The sequence below is a fragment of the Microcebus murinus genome, chromosome 6, assembly GCF_040939455.1.
Source record: "Microcebus murinus isolate Inina chromosome 6, M.murinus_Inina_mat1.0, whole genome shotgun sequence".
NCBI classification, from domain to species: Eukaryota; Metazoa; Chordata; class Mammalia; order Primates; family Cheirogaleidae; genus Microcebus; species Microcebus murinus.
Genome location: NC_134109.1, coordinates 95,999,930 through 96,016,942, shown reverse-complemented (window position 1 = coordinate 96,016,942; position 17,013 = coordinate 95,999,930). Strand labels below are relative to the sequence as shown.

General features: G+C 44.8%; 1 pseudogene; it reads left to right on the top strand.

Annotated features, from left to right (window-relative positions):
• Nucleotides 1–6,621: 6,621 nt before the first annotated feature.
• On the top strand, nt 6,622–8,254 carry LOC105881359 (etoposide-induced protein 2.4 homolog pseudogene; annotated as a pseudogene).
• Nucleotides 8,255–17,013: the final 8,759 nt, after the last annotated feature.

The window sequence follows — 17,013 nt, the reverse complement described above, 5'->3', positions numbered from 1 at the left end:
GGAGCAAAGAATCCTTGAACAGAACAAAATGCCTCTGATTACAAACTAATCATTCCCAGGAACATCAAGTTCAACTCCAAACTGACGGCAAAAATATATTTCTCCTCTGGACAAATATCCTCAGTAAAGACATGCCTAGGGGCCTCTTCCACCTGGCTTGCTGAGAGCAATCTATACCCTGACCCAACAAACTAGCTGACCACACTGGCATCAGGATCTCGCCCCATCTCCACACCAGAGAGGAAAAAAGGAAGAATTGGCCTGGTGTGGTAACTCACACCTATAATCACAGCACTCTGGGAGGCCGAGGTGGGAGGACCAGCCTAAGCAAGAGGGAGACCCCGTCTCTACTAAAAATAGAAAAATAAGCCAGGCATTGTGGTTCATGCCTGTAGACTCAACTACTCAGGAGGCTGAGGCAGGAGGATCACTTGAGCCCAGGTGTTGGTTGCTGCAGTGAGCTATGATGATGCCACTGTACGCTAGCTGGGGCAACAGAGTGAGACTCTGTGTCAAAAAAAAAAAAAGAAGAAAAGGAAAAAAGGAAGAACTTAGCACCTGCTTGTGTACAAGTGTAATTAGTAAGAGGAAGTTCCCACTCTTCATTCCTCATTTTTCCTCTCATCCATATGACCCTAGAATAGCTCTTATCTGGGGTCTAGAGTTTCTGGTAGATCTAAGGAGAAAACCCATGCAATTCAGACTCTGAGCATCACTTCTTGAAATCTAAATGTTCTTTTAAAAACAAAACCACTTTTCTTGCTCCTATTTGGCAATTTATATAGTGTTAGGATGCTTTTCACCACATATAAGCCATTGGTCAGGTGTGGTATCTAGTAATGTTCTTAAAGAAGTACAATTTGATATTATCCAAAAAACGCATTGTAATCATTCAGATAGTCCATCCAACTTTAAAATATATCTACACACACAGACACATATAGCTGTGCATATACAATATTTAATGTGTGCCTTTTATGGGCCAGAAATATTTCTTTACATTGTCCCTTTTAATCTTCATAACCAATCTGAAACTTAGTGTTATTAGGCCTCCTTTATGGATAGGAAAGCAGAAGCTAAAAAACTTGCCAAATAACACACATTACAAGAGGCAAACCCAGGACTCCTCTCCACTTCCCTTTCCCCCAGGGTTTTTGTCTGCAAGCCTCCTGCTTCTTCAACTAAACCAACCTTTTAAATACAATGCAGGGTACTGAGTACCACCAAAGTAAACCAGATATGATGGAAAACAATCCCAAAAAGGAGAAAAAATGTGACATATCCTTCAAGCAGTGATTATTTTCTCTTGTTGCATCTCTTTCTAAGCATAACATTACATCCTCATTAGTAATTAACTTTTATGAAAACCTAAGAGGAAGTAAAATGGAAAATTAAGAAAATTCTCACCTTTAATAGCTTTTTTCGTGCTTAGTGAAGATCTCTTGCCAGGGTGTGATTCTCTTTCCAAGTGAAGACTGGTTGAATTATTCCATGGCAGCAAATGTGACCAACCATATCCCTCAGTCTTCTAACCCTCCAAAATATATTTTCTGATATTCACAAGCCGTCCAAGAAACTGTCTCAGGTTCCTCTTTAATCTCTGCAAGGTATAGAGCAGCAGGTGGCTCTATCAGTCACCTTTTGGCTTCCTACTTTCAGATAAGAAAGCAAGCTCAGATAAACCATTCAGGGGCACAGTCTCTAGCTCGAGTCATTCAAGAAGATGAGTGAGGTAGGAAAAATGCTGCCAATATTCGAGAAGGCAAGCAGGTATTTCAACTAGAACAGCCCAGCTTGTACCTGAGCTCTCCTGCCACAAAACTATTTCATAAAAAAAAAACCCTGTCAATGTTCACACAAGGACTTAAAAGCCTTTTTTCCTCCCTCAACAAGGAACAATAGAAAGAGGCAGGTATGCCCCTCCCCTCTTTTGTTTGGAAATCCAAGTGTCACTCCTCACATTCACTGAATATTACAAGAGAGAAACACTAAAAATATCCTTCAAGGACTTTTTTGTTCTTTTGTTTTTATGGGGAAAAAAAGAAACAATGAAAACCAGAGTTTATTCTTCAAAGGCAACTGCTCAAAAATAATAATAATAACAATAATAAAAACCATTTGCCTGTATTTAAGTCTTTAATAAACTGTTTTGTTTTGTTTTGTTGTATTTAAGTCTTTAATAAACTGTAGGTTGTAGAATTACCCACAGGGTTCCAGACGGTAGATCTCCCTCCCTCTCTAATGTCTGTGAGTCTAGGCTTGTTGGCAGTCTAAAGAATGGATTACACTATGGGCTATTGGACTTCAGTGAGAGCCCCATGGGGTGGTTTTGGCAAATCAGTGTGGAAAATACCTTTTTCAAAGCTGCTGACATTATTTTAGCCTCTCTCTACCCTACCCCCAACAACCCCTCCAAAAACACAGCATTCTTGACCAAATATCCGATCAGGGTAAATTTAATATAAAGAACTTAACTCGCTATAAAGTTAAGTAAATTACGGGATGGGAGGGGCGCTAAATAATAGAGCCGCAGCAATGTAAATAGCTACCATCCCTAGACTGAAGGAATAAAGGGAGGAAATGAAAGTTATTAAATTTAAAATTGGGGTAGAGGCCCCGCTCCTCTAATGCTGGGGTCTCTGCGCTCAGAGGAGGGCCCTCACGCTGAGATCTAGACCTCTCAAGAGGCAGCTGACAGCTCTGAACGCAGTTATTGTGAAGTGGATTTAGTGCAGCTACACATGGGAACGGCCACTGCGTGGTAAACAGGCGTTGACATGGGGATGCTCCCAGAAGCAGGAAGTACATGGCAAGCAAACAGGAAGTCCCTCCTCCAGCCTGGCGGGCTCCCTCCAGCGCCCCCTGCCGGCAGAGCCTATTAGGGGGCCGCCGTCAAAGCAGAAACGTGGTTTGCAGGAGTCCCACGTCCGGCATCACGGGGTCGGGAAGGGTGGGCTTCATCTGAAGTCCATAATGTTGTAAGGGAGGTCAGAGTTGCCTTCTTCATACGTGAATTGTTGACGCACACAAACACGCGCACACACCCAATACTCTCAGTGTAGGGAATTTAGGCCTTTTCTGGTCCTTTCCGCCCATTTCTGATCCTCTCTACCCATTTCTGATCCTCTCTGCCCATTTCTGACTGTGAAGACTGCGGCAAAGGCAAGGGAGACACACAGGGACTCAGCGCCTCCACTTTGATGGGCCCTGCTCAGGTCGCTCTGTTTTCTGCCCCCTTCCAATATGCGGATTCTCAGTGAATCTCCAACTGTTGAGCTGTCAAACCCCTGGGACAGGAATGATTAAAGCATGAACACTTGCTCCAATATCCAGCTCTAGAAAAACCTCTCCAGTTTCTTCATAACTGACTTTTTTTTTTTGATGACCTCCTCCAATCCCACCTTCTTTCCCATAAAAACTGCGTTGGAGTCTCCCAACAAAGAGAAATCATTTTGAATTTTTTTTTTTATTTTGAGACAGAGTCTCGCTTTGTTGCTCAGGCTAGAGTGAGTGCTGTGGCATCAGCCTAGCTCACAGCAACCTCAATCTCCTGGGCTTAAGCAATCCTACTGCCTCAGCCTCCCGAGTAGCTGGGACTACAGGCATGTGCCACCATGCCCGGCTAATTTTATATATATATATATATATATATATATATATATATATTAGTTGGACAATTAATTTCTTTCTTTTTATAGTAGAGACGGGGTCTCACTCTTGCTCAGGCTGGTTTCAAACTCCTGACCTTGAGCAATCCGCCCGCCTCAGCCTCCCAGAGTGCTAGGATTATAGGAGTGAGCCACCGCGCCCCGCCCATTTTGAATATTAGATTTCCAAGGTAACCAAAACAGATATCTACTCTTATTATTAAATATATGTTAATATAACATTAACAAATTGTGGCTATATTTTCTTGAGATAGTCTGTGCTTTAGTAACACCAAGTGCATCGTACTTAAAGGTGAGCGTGGGCTTTGGCAGGACAAAACTAGGCCTAAATTGTGTATCTGCCACGTTCTAGCTGTGTGACTAATCAATCTGTGTTTCAGTGACTTCCTTTGCATAGTAGAGACTAATGCTAATACCTGTTCCATAGGATTCTTGTGAAGATTAAGGATTATACCTGTGAAGGACATGCATATGCAGCCTGTCATTTGTGGCCCCTTGATGAAGACTATTGTTAAATAGGTTCCAGTGTCAGCCCACAAAAAGCTACTTTACTGACAGAATAACTCAAGGAGTGTTTTTACAAATAGCATACCTAAGACCGGGCGTGGTAGCTCATGACTGTAATCCTAGCACTTTGAGAGGCTGAGGTGGGAGGATCACTTGGGGCCAAGAGTTGGAGACCAGCCTGAGCAAGAGCAAGAACCTGTCTCTACAAAAAATAGAAAAATCAGCCAGCAGTGGTGGCATGCACCTGCAGTCCCAGCTACTCAGGAGGCTGAAGCAGAAAGATCACTTGAGCCCAGGAGTTGGAGGCTGCAGTGAGCTATGATGATGCTACTGCACTCTAGCCCAGGCAACAGAGTGAGACCCTGCCACAAAAAAAAAAAAAAAAAAAAAGCCTTCCTGACCTCTAGACCAAGCATAAGTTGTTGATGCTTATGATGGGGTGAGGGAAAGGTTTCAGAATTGCCCTTCTTCTCTGTGCTCTGGGAAGAGACCCACTTGTAAGTTGTCACATCAGCACCCCAGAGAGAACACAACCAGGGATGAGCTGCAGCTGACTCCAGGGAGGTGCAGGAGAGGGAACAGAATGCCTGGAGAAGGAAGGGCACAGGAAGATCACGGACTAGGCAACCTACAGAGAGATCAGGTATTTGGAAAGATGGTCAACAGACTCCACACCTTAATTCCATGCTGGCCCTGTAGAGGAGATGGGAGACTGGCAAGAGGGAGGAAGGACCCAGTCCCAGAGTGCCTGAGATCCCAGACACATTTCAAGGCAGAAACTCAGACCTGGGGTAAGAGGCTCTCCATCAGGGTTCCTTTTACCCCTACTGAGGACCAAAGGCAAAGCCAGATGAGCCTGGAGTCAAATTTATACAAGAGCCCAGGAATACATGAAGACACTTAAATATCTCAAGCACTGAAAAGATGATGGCCTTCACCTCCTTCAAGTATCCAAAATAAAAGCAACATTGTAAGTATAGGATACTCCAACACCATCCTGAGTTTTCCCACAATGATTATTACTATGATTCTGTTTTAAATATTAATAGTAAACTCTTCCTACCCCAGACTCCTAAATCCTTTTCTCCTAATCATGAGTTTAGCCTGCTCAGTGAACAAATAGCTTTGCCTTCATCCCCTGAGCTTTGAATCAAAAATCCTCATATGTTTGTGAGAAGGCCTAGAAGTTCCAGCTATGGCGCACAGAGAAACTAAGCCAGGGTCATCAAGATAGATCTGAAATAAGCCAGTGGGATTTGGTATTAACCTTGATGGAGGTTCCAGCAACCCTATAGTCCCAACACCAGGGTCTGAGGAGGGCCCAGGCAGATCCACTCATTTTTAAGCTGAATTTGCAAACTGGCTAATCCACCCTTTTGCTTATTTTGTTATGGTGGAATTTACCTCTGCCAGGTGTCAGCTTTTTCCTCTCATTGGCAGGGAGCTTCTCAAGGTCATGTTCTTCATCTGTCTCCCCTCAGCACCTACAGTGATAGGTATTAACAGAATTCCAAGGCTTTCCAGAACAAAAAAAATGTTGCAGGTAAGGCAGGTTATATGTAGCGGGGCAGTTTTAGGAATTTATAGAGGAGAGAAGACCATGACTCAGAGAGGTAATAAAAGAGAATAGATAAACCGGAAAGCCAAGTTAATGTGTTACTGGCGAGGCCGGAGCTGGAGTCAGAAAGATAGTGAAAGCACTGAGGATGATGGGGAAGGAGGAAATGACATGTTTTGAGCTTTCACCTCATTTCATGTTTCAGGGCCGTGGGCTTTTGGTAAAGATGGGGTTATGATTTCTGGCCTCAGAGAAAGGGTTCAAAGATTCAATGTGATCAACTTCGTTTATAATCATGGTTGTAAAATGAAGCTCACAGTCAGGCACAATTTGCTGAAAGATGGGGGGCATCCTCCTTAGAGCTCCACCCACTCTCTGCACTCAAAGTTCTTCCTTCTCCTGGGCAGCCCTCCTGTACACAGTCCATGTGGCCTGGTGTAAAACACAAAAGAGATTCAAGATAAAAAAGAAAAAACCCAGAGAACTCGGTAAGTACTTACTCACTGAATACAGAGGACACTTTTTTTTTTTGGAAACAGAGTCTCATTGTTGACTGGGCTAGAGTGCAGTGGCATCGGCCTAGCTCATAGCAACCTCAAACTCCTGGGCTCAAGCAATCCTGCCTCAGCCTCCCAAGTAGCTGGGACTACAGGCATGCGCCACCATGCCCGGCTAATTTTTTCTATATATTTTAAGTTGTGCAGCTAATTTCTTTCTATTTTTTTAGTAGAGACAGGGGTATTGCTCTTGCTTAGGCTGGTCTCCAACTCCTGAGCTCAAACAATCCTCCCGCCTTGGCCTGCCAGAGTTCTAGGATTACACAGAGGAAAAAAAAAATTTTTTTTTTTTTTTTTTTGAGACAGAGTCTCACTTTGTTGCCCAGGCTAGAGTGAGTGCCGTGGCATCAGTCTAGTTCACAGCAACCTCCAAGATGCGCAGTAGATACCTGAAGCCACAGACAGTACCAAACCCTACATACACCATGTCTTTTCCTGTATATACACACCTAGGATAAAGTTTAATTTACAAATTAGGGACAGCAAGAGATCAACAACAATAACTAATAAAATAGAACAATTGTAACAACATAATGTAAGAAAAGTTACGTGAATGTGGCCTCTCCCAAAATACTGTAATGTTTTCAAACCACAGTTGACTGAGGAGAGCAGGAGAAGCTGCCATAAATCTTTCTCTCTCTGACTTAACAGGGGTCATGGAGGGGCATGCCCAGTGGCCCGGCCAGGGGGGCTCTGGGCGCGTAGGAGAGCTGCGAGTCCTTCATGAGGAGAGATTTTGGGGTGCTTCTTTCTCTCTTTTGGGGTGCTTCTTTCTCTTTGGGGTAGTTGATAGTTTGGGTGGTGAAGAGATGGCTGACAGTGTAAAAACCTTTCTCCAGGACCTTAGCAGGGGAATCAAAGATTCCATATGTGGGTGGGGGGCATTTGTACCATCTCAAAGCTAGATGATCGAATCCAGCAAAAGAGAGAAGAGCAGCTACAAAGGGCAAGTAGGGTCCTGGTACAGAGGAGAGCCCAGAGTATAGAGCGGAAGGAAGAGAGTGAGCCACGTATTGTTAGTAGAATATTCCAGTGTTGTGCTTGGAATGGTGGAATATTCTGGCTTAGTCTCTTCTTATTTTATCGAGTGTTTATACCTGTGCTTCAGTCAGTAACAGCTCGAATTATCAGTGGTCCATCACTACACGGAGATGTTTGGTCATGGCTGGAATTCTTCCTCACATCATTTTCAGTGCTCTTTGGGTGCTGCCCCTGTTTGTGCTTAGGAAAGTTGAGAATGCCATTTGGTTTCAAGATACAGCTGACCTGGCCTTTGAGATATCAGAGAGGAAGCCTCACCCAATCCCTAGTGTCAGCAAAATAATTGCTGACATGCTCTTCAACCTTGTCCAGGGAATGTTTGTGAGTCTCTTTCCCATCCATCTTGTTGGTCAGCTGGTTAGTCCCCTCACATGTCCCTTCTCTACTCACTATATTGCTTTGAATGTCGTTGGTTCAATAAAGGAATTGAAATGCACCAACAGTTGTCAAACATAGAAAGGAATTGGGCCGGGCGCGGTGGCTCACACCTGTAATCCTAGCACTCTGGGAGGCCGAGGCAGGTGGATTGCTCAAGGTCAGGAGTTCAAAACCAGCCTGATCGAGACCCCATCTCTACTGAAAATAGAAAGAAATTAATTGACCAACTATATATACAAAAAATTAGCCATTAGCTGGGCATGGTGGCGCATGCCTGTAGTCTCAGCTACTCGGGAGGCTGAGGCAGAAGGATTGCTTGAGCCCAGGAGTTTGAGGTTGCTGTGAGCTAGGCTGACGCCACGGCACTCACTCTAGCCTGGGCAACAAAAGTGAGACTCTGTCTCAAAAAAAAAAAAAAAAAAAAAGAGGAAGTTGCTAAATTATAAGTGCCAAAGATACGAAATTGATACAGATGGTCTCTACTCTCAAGGAACACACAGCCTTGTGTGGGAGAACTATTTGAAAATAGATTATTGTGTATGGAACAAGTGTATTCTAGAAAATAAATAGGTATAATTTTTGAAAAAGAAAATAGATTATTTAGATGCCATGGATAAGTGCAAAGAGATATGCATGGGATATAATGGAAGCCCAGAGGTTGACACTAAAAAAGGGATGGCTAAAAATACAAGTGGACACAAACAAGTGTAGGTCTTTGTGAAGTCTAGAAAAAGAAAAGTAGAACGTGTCTGGGTGGCTCCTGCATTGTCTGGGGAAGAGTCTTGGCTAGTGGCTGCAAGAGGTGAAGGAAAATACCCGCTTAGGGCAGCCACTTAGAAAAGAAGGTTAGATCACCAACCCACACCAGAAACAGAAATAAATTTCAGATTTAAATATAAAAAGAAAAAAATGGTTCTAAAACTTCCAGAAAATGTATAAACTATTTTTATGATACCTAAGTTGGGAAGGGCTTTTTAGTATTACACCAAGACCAGAAAGTTATAAACCAAAAAGAGACAGATTTTTGACTACATAGAAACCTAAGTCATTCATAAATGTCCAACTTTATATGAAGCCATTTCCTAACGCAGGGAGGTTTAGAATCATAGGTATGAAAAGGGCACGGTTTTTTTTGGTTTTTGAGACAGAGTCTCGCTTTGTTGCCCAGTATAGAGTGAGTGCCGTGGCGTCAGCCAAGCTCACAGCAACCTCACACTCCTGGGCTCAAGTGATCCTCCTGCCTCAGCCTCCCCAGTAGCTGGGACTACAGGCATGTGCCACCATGCCCGGCTAATTTTTTCTATATAGATTAGTTGGCCAATTAATTTCTTTCTATTTATAGTACAGATGGGGTCTCGCTCTTGCTCAGGCTGGTTTCGAACTCCTGACCTCGAGCAATCCGCCTGCCTCGGCCTCCCAGAGTGCTAGGATTACAGGTGTGAGCCACCGCGCCCAGCTGAAAAAGGCACATGTTTTAGAGGAATAAAGAGAAGCTGGTCTGAGGCCGGTGGAATATGGAACAGGGACTCTCATTCCCACTGTCTCTACCACTACCTCCTCCCCTCCACACCACCACACTATCTTTTAAAGGGATTAATAACTATTTCTTATTTAAACACACATTTTGGGGGGAAAAGTCTGGAAAAGAATGACACACCAAAACATTAATCACAGTATTCTAGGCTGTGTGATTACTGCTGGTTTTCATTTTCTCTTTTTTGTTTCACCAGTTTTGTAGCTTATCTAGAATGTACATCCTGAACGGAAAAAAACCCACGAACTCTGTAAAATAATTTAAAGAGGTTTATTCTGAGCTGAATGTGTGTGAGGGGCCTGGAGCACGTGGCCTCAAGAGGCCCTGAGAAAATGTGCCTAGGGTAGCAGGGTTACAGTGTGGTTTTATACATTCATGGAAACAGGAATTACACATAAGACCCTAAGTCAACACGTGGAGGGCATACATTGGTTTGGCCCCAAAGGGCAGGACTCAAAGTGGGGGGAGCTTACAAGTTATAGGTGGGTTTAAGGATTCTTTTATTTGTAATTGGCTGAAGAAATGAAGCTTTGTCTAAAGGCTCAGAATGTTTTAAGTTAAGATAAAGATGTCCGCCAATCAGAGACAAGCCACCAGACCTTTACTAAAACCCAAGAGATCTATTAAGTAAATTGATGGCTTGCAGGTGTGGTTTAAGTTTTGCCTTGTATAGTGGGAGGCCTGCCTGCTAATGATTTAGCATCTTATTAGGAGAAAGGATATCTCCAAGAATGGAGGGGGCATAATGAGGCATGTCTGACCTCCCTTCTCTTGGCCAGTAACTCAGCTTTAGTATATTTCTGGGGTCCTCTTGGCTAAGAGGCTGCCCGTTCAGTCAGCTGGGGGCTTAAGATTTTATTTTAGGCTGGGCACAGTGGCTCATGCCTGTAATCCTAGCACTCTGGGAAGCCAAGGTGTGGTGGCATATGCCTGTAGTCCCAATTACTCAGAAGGCTGAGATAGGAGTGTCACTTGAGCCCAGGAATTTGAGGTTGCTGTGAGCTAGGCTGACACCAGGGCACTCACTCTAGCCTGGGCAATAGAATGATACTATCTCAAAAAAAAAAAAAAAAGAAAGATTTTATTTTAGTCCACAACATGCATTATTTTTTAAAAGTTACTTTAAAAGCATCTTAGGAAAGACAAAACAGTGTTCTCTTTGATTACAAAAGTCAACCATTTTTTTTTTTTTTAAGAGACAAGGTCTCACTCTGTCACCCAGGCTGGAGGGCAGTGATGTGATCATAGCTCACTGCAGCCACAAACTTCTGGGTTTAAGCGATCCTCCTGCCTCAGCCTCCCGAGTAGCTGGGACTACAGGCACATGCCACTGCGCCCGGCTAATTTTTCCATTTTCAGTAGAGACAGTGTCTCGCTCAGGCTGGTCTCAAACTCCTGAGCTCGAGCAATCCGTCCAGTCTCAGCCTCCCCGGGTGTTGGCATTACAAGCATGAGCAGCTGCAATTCTTTTGAGCCATCTCCTGTGGTTTAAAAAACTAGAAAACCAACAGCAGGCCAGGGCGTGGTGGTTCTCGCCTGTAATCCTAGCACTCTGGGAGGCAGAGATGGGAGGATCGCTCAAGGTCAGGAGTTCAAAACGAGCCTGAGCAAGAGCAAGACCCCGTCTCTATTAAAAATAGAAAGAAATTTATTGGACAACTAAAAACATATAGAAAAAAATGAGCCGGGCATGGTGGCGCATGCCTGTAGTCCAAGCTACTCAGGAGGCTGAGGCAGAAGGATCACTTGAAGCCCTGGAGTTTGAGGTTGCTGTGTGCTAGACTGACGCCATGGCACTCTAGCCCTGGCAACAGAGTGAGACTCTGTCTCAAAAAAAAAAAGAAAGAAAACCAACAGCAAAGAACATTTTCCTGCCCCTTTAGTTACTGGTCTTGGGCAGGAATGCAGGTTTTAATTCCCAGAGGGTGAAGGTTTTTAAAGAGATACCTTGTAAAACATTTCCTTGCCCTTTTTCTGACCTTTATCTCTGTTACACACCCTCCTAGATGGGGTGCATGGGGTGTGATCTGAGACATTCCTTTATCAATTAAGACAGACTCTATGACCCGGAGTGATGGTTCACACCTGTAATCCTAGCACTCTGGGAGGCCGAGGCAGGAGGATGGATCGCTCAAGGTCAGGAGTTCGAAACCAGCCTGAGCAAGAGCAAGACCCCCGTCTCTACTAAAAATAGAAAGAAATTAATTGGCCAACTAAAAATATATAGAAAAAATTAGCCGGGCATGGTGGCGCATGCCTGTAGTCCCAGCTACTCGGGAGGCTGAGGCAGGAGGATCGCTTGAGCCCAGGAGTCCGAGGTTGCTGTGAGCTAGGCTGACGTCACGGCACTCTAGCCCAGGCAACAGAGTGAGACTCTGTCTCAAAAAAAAAAAAAAGACAGACCCTAAGGTTAAGGAAACAAAAGTCACCTGTGGGTCTAGGGTCCCGAGAATGGCTGACATGGCAAATTTCCAAATTCCCACGGCTACAAGAAAAACCACATTCTTGCTAAACTTCCTAACAATAGGAGCTCTCAGACCCCTCCTAAATCTCATTGACAACCCAGACCGCCACAACTCCGATTGGACAGACAGGGGACCAGCCTTACAAACATTCTCTTCGGATAAGCACCTGCAGACCTCATGCCTGTTTCAGCCAGCTGACAGGGGCTGTGCACAAACTGTCTTTGTGCCCTATAGTTCGCCTTTCGACATAAAGAGCCAAATTCCACCTCGTTTTTTAAATTCAAAAAAAAAATTTAATCTACGCCAGATTGTACTTCATTCTCCTTATTTTAATGCTGAAACCCTGCCCCAAAGTGAACATGGAAATGTATGTTACATATATGTTTTCCCATTGCACATGCATTCAGCTCCCCTCATGAATATGTATAGTTTTTGTTAGGTAGGTCGTTAGGATCTCCGGCTCTTCTAGGGACAGGGTGCCCTGCTTTGTTGCTTTCTGGAAGAATTGCCCCACCTGGGAAGAAGGATAAGGGCGGGCACTCCATGCTGTCTCCCCACCCTTAATCCTGTCCCGAGCAACTGCTACACCTGGGGCAGGAGGGCATGCTTTGTCAATCTGTGAATTCCCCAGCCCAGGCATGGCAGGATTCAGAAAGTGACCTCGAATAACCTAAGGGGAATTATTATGCCTTAGCTTGAATCTGCATTGGGGTTCACCCCCCCAGGGGGGGGGGCTCTTGGAGAGGGCACTTGTATACGCAGGACACCTGTTGATCATTTGATAGCACCCCACACCTCCCGAGAGCCCTCCCCCGGACTGAGCTAATAAAAGGAAACACTCTGAGAATTCAGCGAGTCGGTCAGTCCATCAGTGAGTCGGTCTGTCTCTCGCCACTCATGGAGACAGACTGGTTTTGTTCTCCAATATAAGGGCTGCTCGTGTGAAACTGCTTCCTGCTTGGGGTCACTCCGTCCTAGTGGCCCTGCTGGTGATTTTTCCCAGGATAATAGTCTGGACTTGACATGTCCGTGGGTCTGGTTGTTCTTCAGCCAGAGCACACCAAGAATCAAGGGCAGACTGCCACCATGACACTTTTGCCCCAAACCTGCTAAATATGTGTGGCTGTATTGTGTAATATGAACACCGCGAGGCATAGAAACCCAACCTGCCCCTTCCCTCCTGGGAGAGAGAGAGCGAGCACCTTTGGTACGTGCTGGAGACTATTGCCTCCCAGCTTGCAGACGGATAAAGCTCTCCTCTCTCCCTTCAGCCATCCTGGTGATCTTTTGGATGACAACTGGTTGAGGACAGGAAGGGTGAGCTTTGACTTCTTTCCCAACCCCAGCCACCGTCATGGAGGTACAGGGTAAGATTGCGCCTGTGGAAAGTCAAACAGACTGATTTTTGCTCCTCAATACGTTCCAGCCGCCGAGTAGCGTAGTCCCAACTCAACGGAGATGAGCTTTCCCTTTGAGCCATGTTTCCCGCCATGGCCCTGGCCCAAGGGACTTTGACAGCAGCGGCTGGCATCTGTCCTGGTGTGGCCCAGAGCCCATGTCGAAATGGTCGTGGGAAATCCTAGCTCCCTTTGTCCCCGGGAAGCTCCTGAATTCTCTCCCTGGCTCTGCCATCTGATCCATAACTTGATAGCTAATGGGTGTGGGTCGGTAATACTAACAATACTATTAATAAATGCCACACAATACAGCTGTGCAGGAGGAGTTCCTAGAGAGGAAGAGCAACAAACAAGCAGTAACGATAAAGTGTGCAAAGTACCCAGGGCTCCCGTGGCAGGCAGCCCTAAAGCCCTGTGGGAAGGTAGGATTCCTGGAAGGCATCCTGGAGGAAGTGGCATTTAGGCTAATACCCGAAGCGTGAACAGAGCTCCGCCAGGCAAACAGCAGGGGAAGAGGGAACTGCCAGGCGGAAGGCCCAGCACAGTCGCCTCAGCCTCAAGTCCCAATACCTCTTTTCACCTCGGTACCTGCTGGGGTATTTCGCCTGCCTTTCTTTCACTTCCTGGAAATAATCAGGCTCTTTCCCCTCTCTGGGCTTTGACTCAGGCTGTTCCCTCTGCCCAGAGAGAATGTCCACCCCTGGCTCCTCCAGGTCTCGGTGTGGCCGTGACTTCTAAGCAGCGTCCCTCTTCCTTGCCCTCGTAACATCCTGAAACGTGTCCCCATCCTCGCGTTCCCTCCTCACGCCCTGTTCTCCACTCTGCTGCCAGTTCCTTCAGCGCAAGGACTGTGCTTTCTTGTCCACTTTTGAATCCCTAGAACGTCACAAAAAGTAACAACTGAGACATATGGAGGCTTAGTGTGTGCAGGGCACTGTTCTAAGCACTTCACATTTACTCCTCCCAACAAATCCTATATGGTTGGCAGCCACATGGAGTAATTTACTCAAGAGGATGCAACTAGCAGGTGGCAGAGCCAGAATTTGTACCCTGGCACTCTGGCACCAGCCCCACCCCCTTATCCATTCCGCTCCACTCCAGCTGCCCACACTACAGGTAGAACAATGCCCAGGCAGACCGGCCACTCCTAGTACAATTGTAGATCAGGTTGGTATATGCCCTAGCCCGGGAGCTGTCCCGGATACAGCCTTTCTCTTCACTGGGAGCCTCAGTCTCTCCACTCATAAGGGTAGATAACGTGGATCATGAGTAAGGGAAGAAAGCAACTTGCCCAAGATAACAGAGCTTCCCGTGTTGGATTCATGCTCAGGAAATCCAGCTTCAGAGTCAGTTTGCTCAGTCTCACGCTCATCGCCTGGGGAACAAATACATCGACTGTTTGTGCAACACGTAAGTGGTTGAAGGGATGAGCCCTGCCCAGCTCTGAAAGGAGGAAGGATTGCTGGATTCTAAGACATATTTCATCCAGCACCCTAGGGACAGACTCATGCTGTCTTTGTAGGAAACTTCTGGAAGAATGCATATCAACAGCCATCAACATATTATTTTATAAAAATTGAATATTTTATTTTATTATTTTTTTTAATTTCAGCATATTATGGGAGTACAAATGTTAAGGTTATGTATATTGCCTATACTCCCCCTCCCCCCAAAATTGAATATTTTACCTGCCTTTTTTTTTTTTTTCTGAGACAGAGTCTCACTTTGTTACCCAGTGAGTGCCATGGCGTCAGCCTAGCTCACAGCAACTTCACACTCCTGGGCTCAAGCAATTCTACTTCCTCAGCCTCCCAAGTGGCTGGGACTACAGGCATGTGCCACCATGCCTGGCTAATTTTTTCTATATATATTAGTTGGCCAATTAATTTCCTTCTATTTATAGTAGAGACAGGGGTCTCGCTCTTGCTCAGGCTGGTTTCGAACTCCTGACCTGGAGCAATCCTCCTGCCTCGGCCTCCCAGAGAGCTAGGGTTACAGGCGTGAGCCACCGCACCTGGCCTTACCTGCCCTTTTGAAACTTGCTTTTTCTCTTTACTATATATTGAAACTCTTTCTGTGTCAGTCTACTTAAACCTATATTCCATGTTAGTGTAGTTAAAGCTACTTCATCTTTTTTCTTTTGTAATTAAAATTTTATTGGTTGTGTTGAGGATCGGTACAAAAACATTTCAATTTGTACACAATTCTTAACATACATACCAGAAATCTAAAAAGCCAGGAGTTGTAATTCTTTTTTAATTTTTTTCTTTTTTGTATCCTGTGGCATTTGTAGTTTTAGCTGTTACATTTAGGTCTATTTTTTTTTTCAAAGTATTACAGGCATACAAACATTTTGGTTACATACATTTGCTTTTGTCCAGTTTGAGTCAAAGTTATAAAGGTGCCCATCATCCAGATAGTGCGCATTGTACCTGTCAGGTGTGAATTTACCCATCCTCACCTCCCCTCCCACCTGCTTGATTTCCAATCAGTTTTATTTCCATATGTGCACATAAGTGGCTTTCAATTAGTTCCAATTTTATAGTGACATGTGATTCTTTTTTAAACAGTTATTCCAGTGGCTTTCTGGCTTAAAATTGGGAGGCAAATTTTCCTTTAGAATATATCAAGGACCTGTATCTTCAAATGTGGATAAGCTGTTACATAAGTCCCACTAATTCACAATATAGTATCTCATGCACCACAGACTAATAACAAAAGTTATTAGGAAAACAGGACTACCACTACCAAAGATGTTACGGAGCACACACAGTTCTGACAGGGAGAGCCATCGAGGAATGGTTCCCTTTAGGAAATCGTTCTTCTAAGAAAAACAACGTGGGAATAGGAATGATTTAAAATGTTCAAGACATTAAATGCGGGACTGTGACTCCATATTGCCATTTAGTGTGCTTTGCACTGTAGCACATGAAAACCAACCTCCCATCTATGGAATGTTAAGCTGACACCCAAGACGGTCAAAGCCTCCCGAAACTCAATATCCCACACTGTTTTCTGGTTGCACCAAAAAATAAACAAACAGCCTATGATTTCACCTCTTCCATAAAATCATTTACACTTAAAAAATGAGATGAGGTGGGATTCCCTCCTTCTTCTTTTCTTTTCTTTCATTCTTTTTTTTTTTTCTTTTCTCGTTTTTGCTCAAGAAAATGAAATCTACCCTCCTTCTTAAAGACATTTCTAGAGCTACTAAAACACTTGCATGTACAAAATAGTTGATACAAATTTTCCTGTGGATTGTACAAGACAGGAGGCAGGGAGCGCTGATGAGACTTGGTGCGTGGTATCACTTGGGCTTGGCTTCCTTCTCCACTTCCTTAGAGACTGGACTGCCCTCGGGTGTTAGTTTCTCTTTTTTCTGCAGGTAAATCTTCAGTTTCTTGGTTAGCCACTTGGCTTGTCTTCCCTTTTGCTAGTACTTTTTTGCCTGAAGATTTATCCTTTCCTGCTGCCTTTTTTGGTGTCGTTCTCACTTTTGCAGGTGGAGGTGGAGCTGACAACCGTAGATCTCTTCTAGGGCTCTTCCTTCACCCCCCCTTGGGCTGAGCTGACCTTCCTCTTGGGCGTTTTGGCGGTGGGGAGGGCGCCTGCCATGTGCTCACTCACTGGCCGGCCATCGTGCACAGCCAGAGTCTGGAGTAGCTGTGCTATCTGGCCACTGCTCCCTCCCACCAAGCTACCTCATTTTTACAGGCCAGAGATTATCCCTTGCTTATACCCGAGGGACAGAATATAATTATTTAACCGATCCTGTTATGAATAAAAATGAAGTTATTTCCAATGCATTTCTAATTACAAAAATTGCTGCATTAAAAATATATGTATAGGGCCAGGCGCAGTGGCTCACACCTGTAATCCCAGCACTTTGGGAGGTAGAGGAGGGAAGA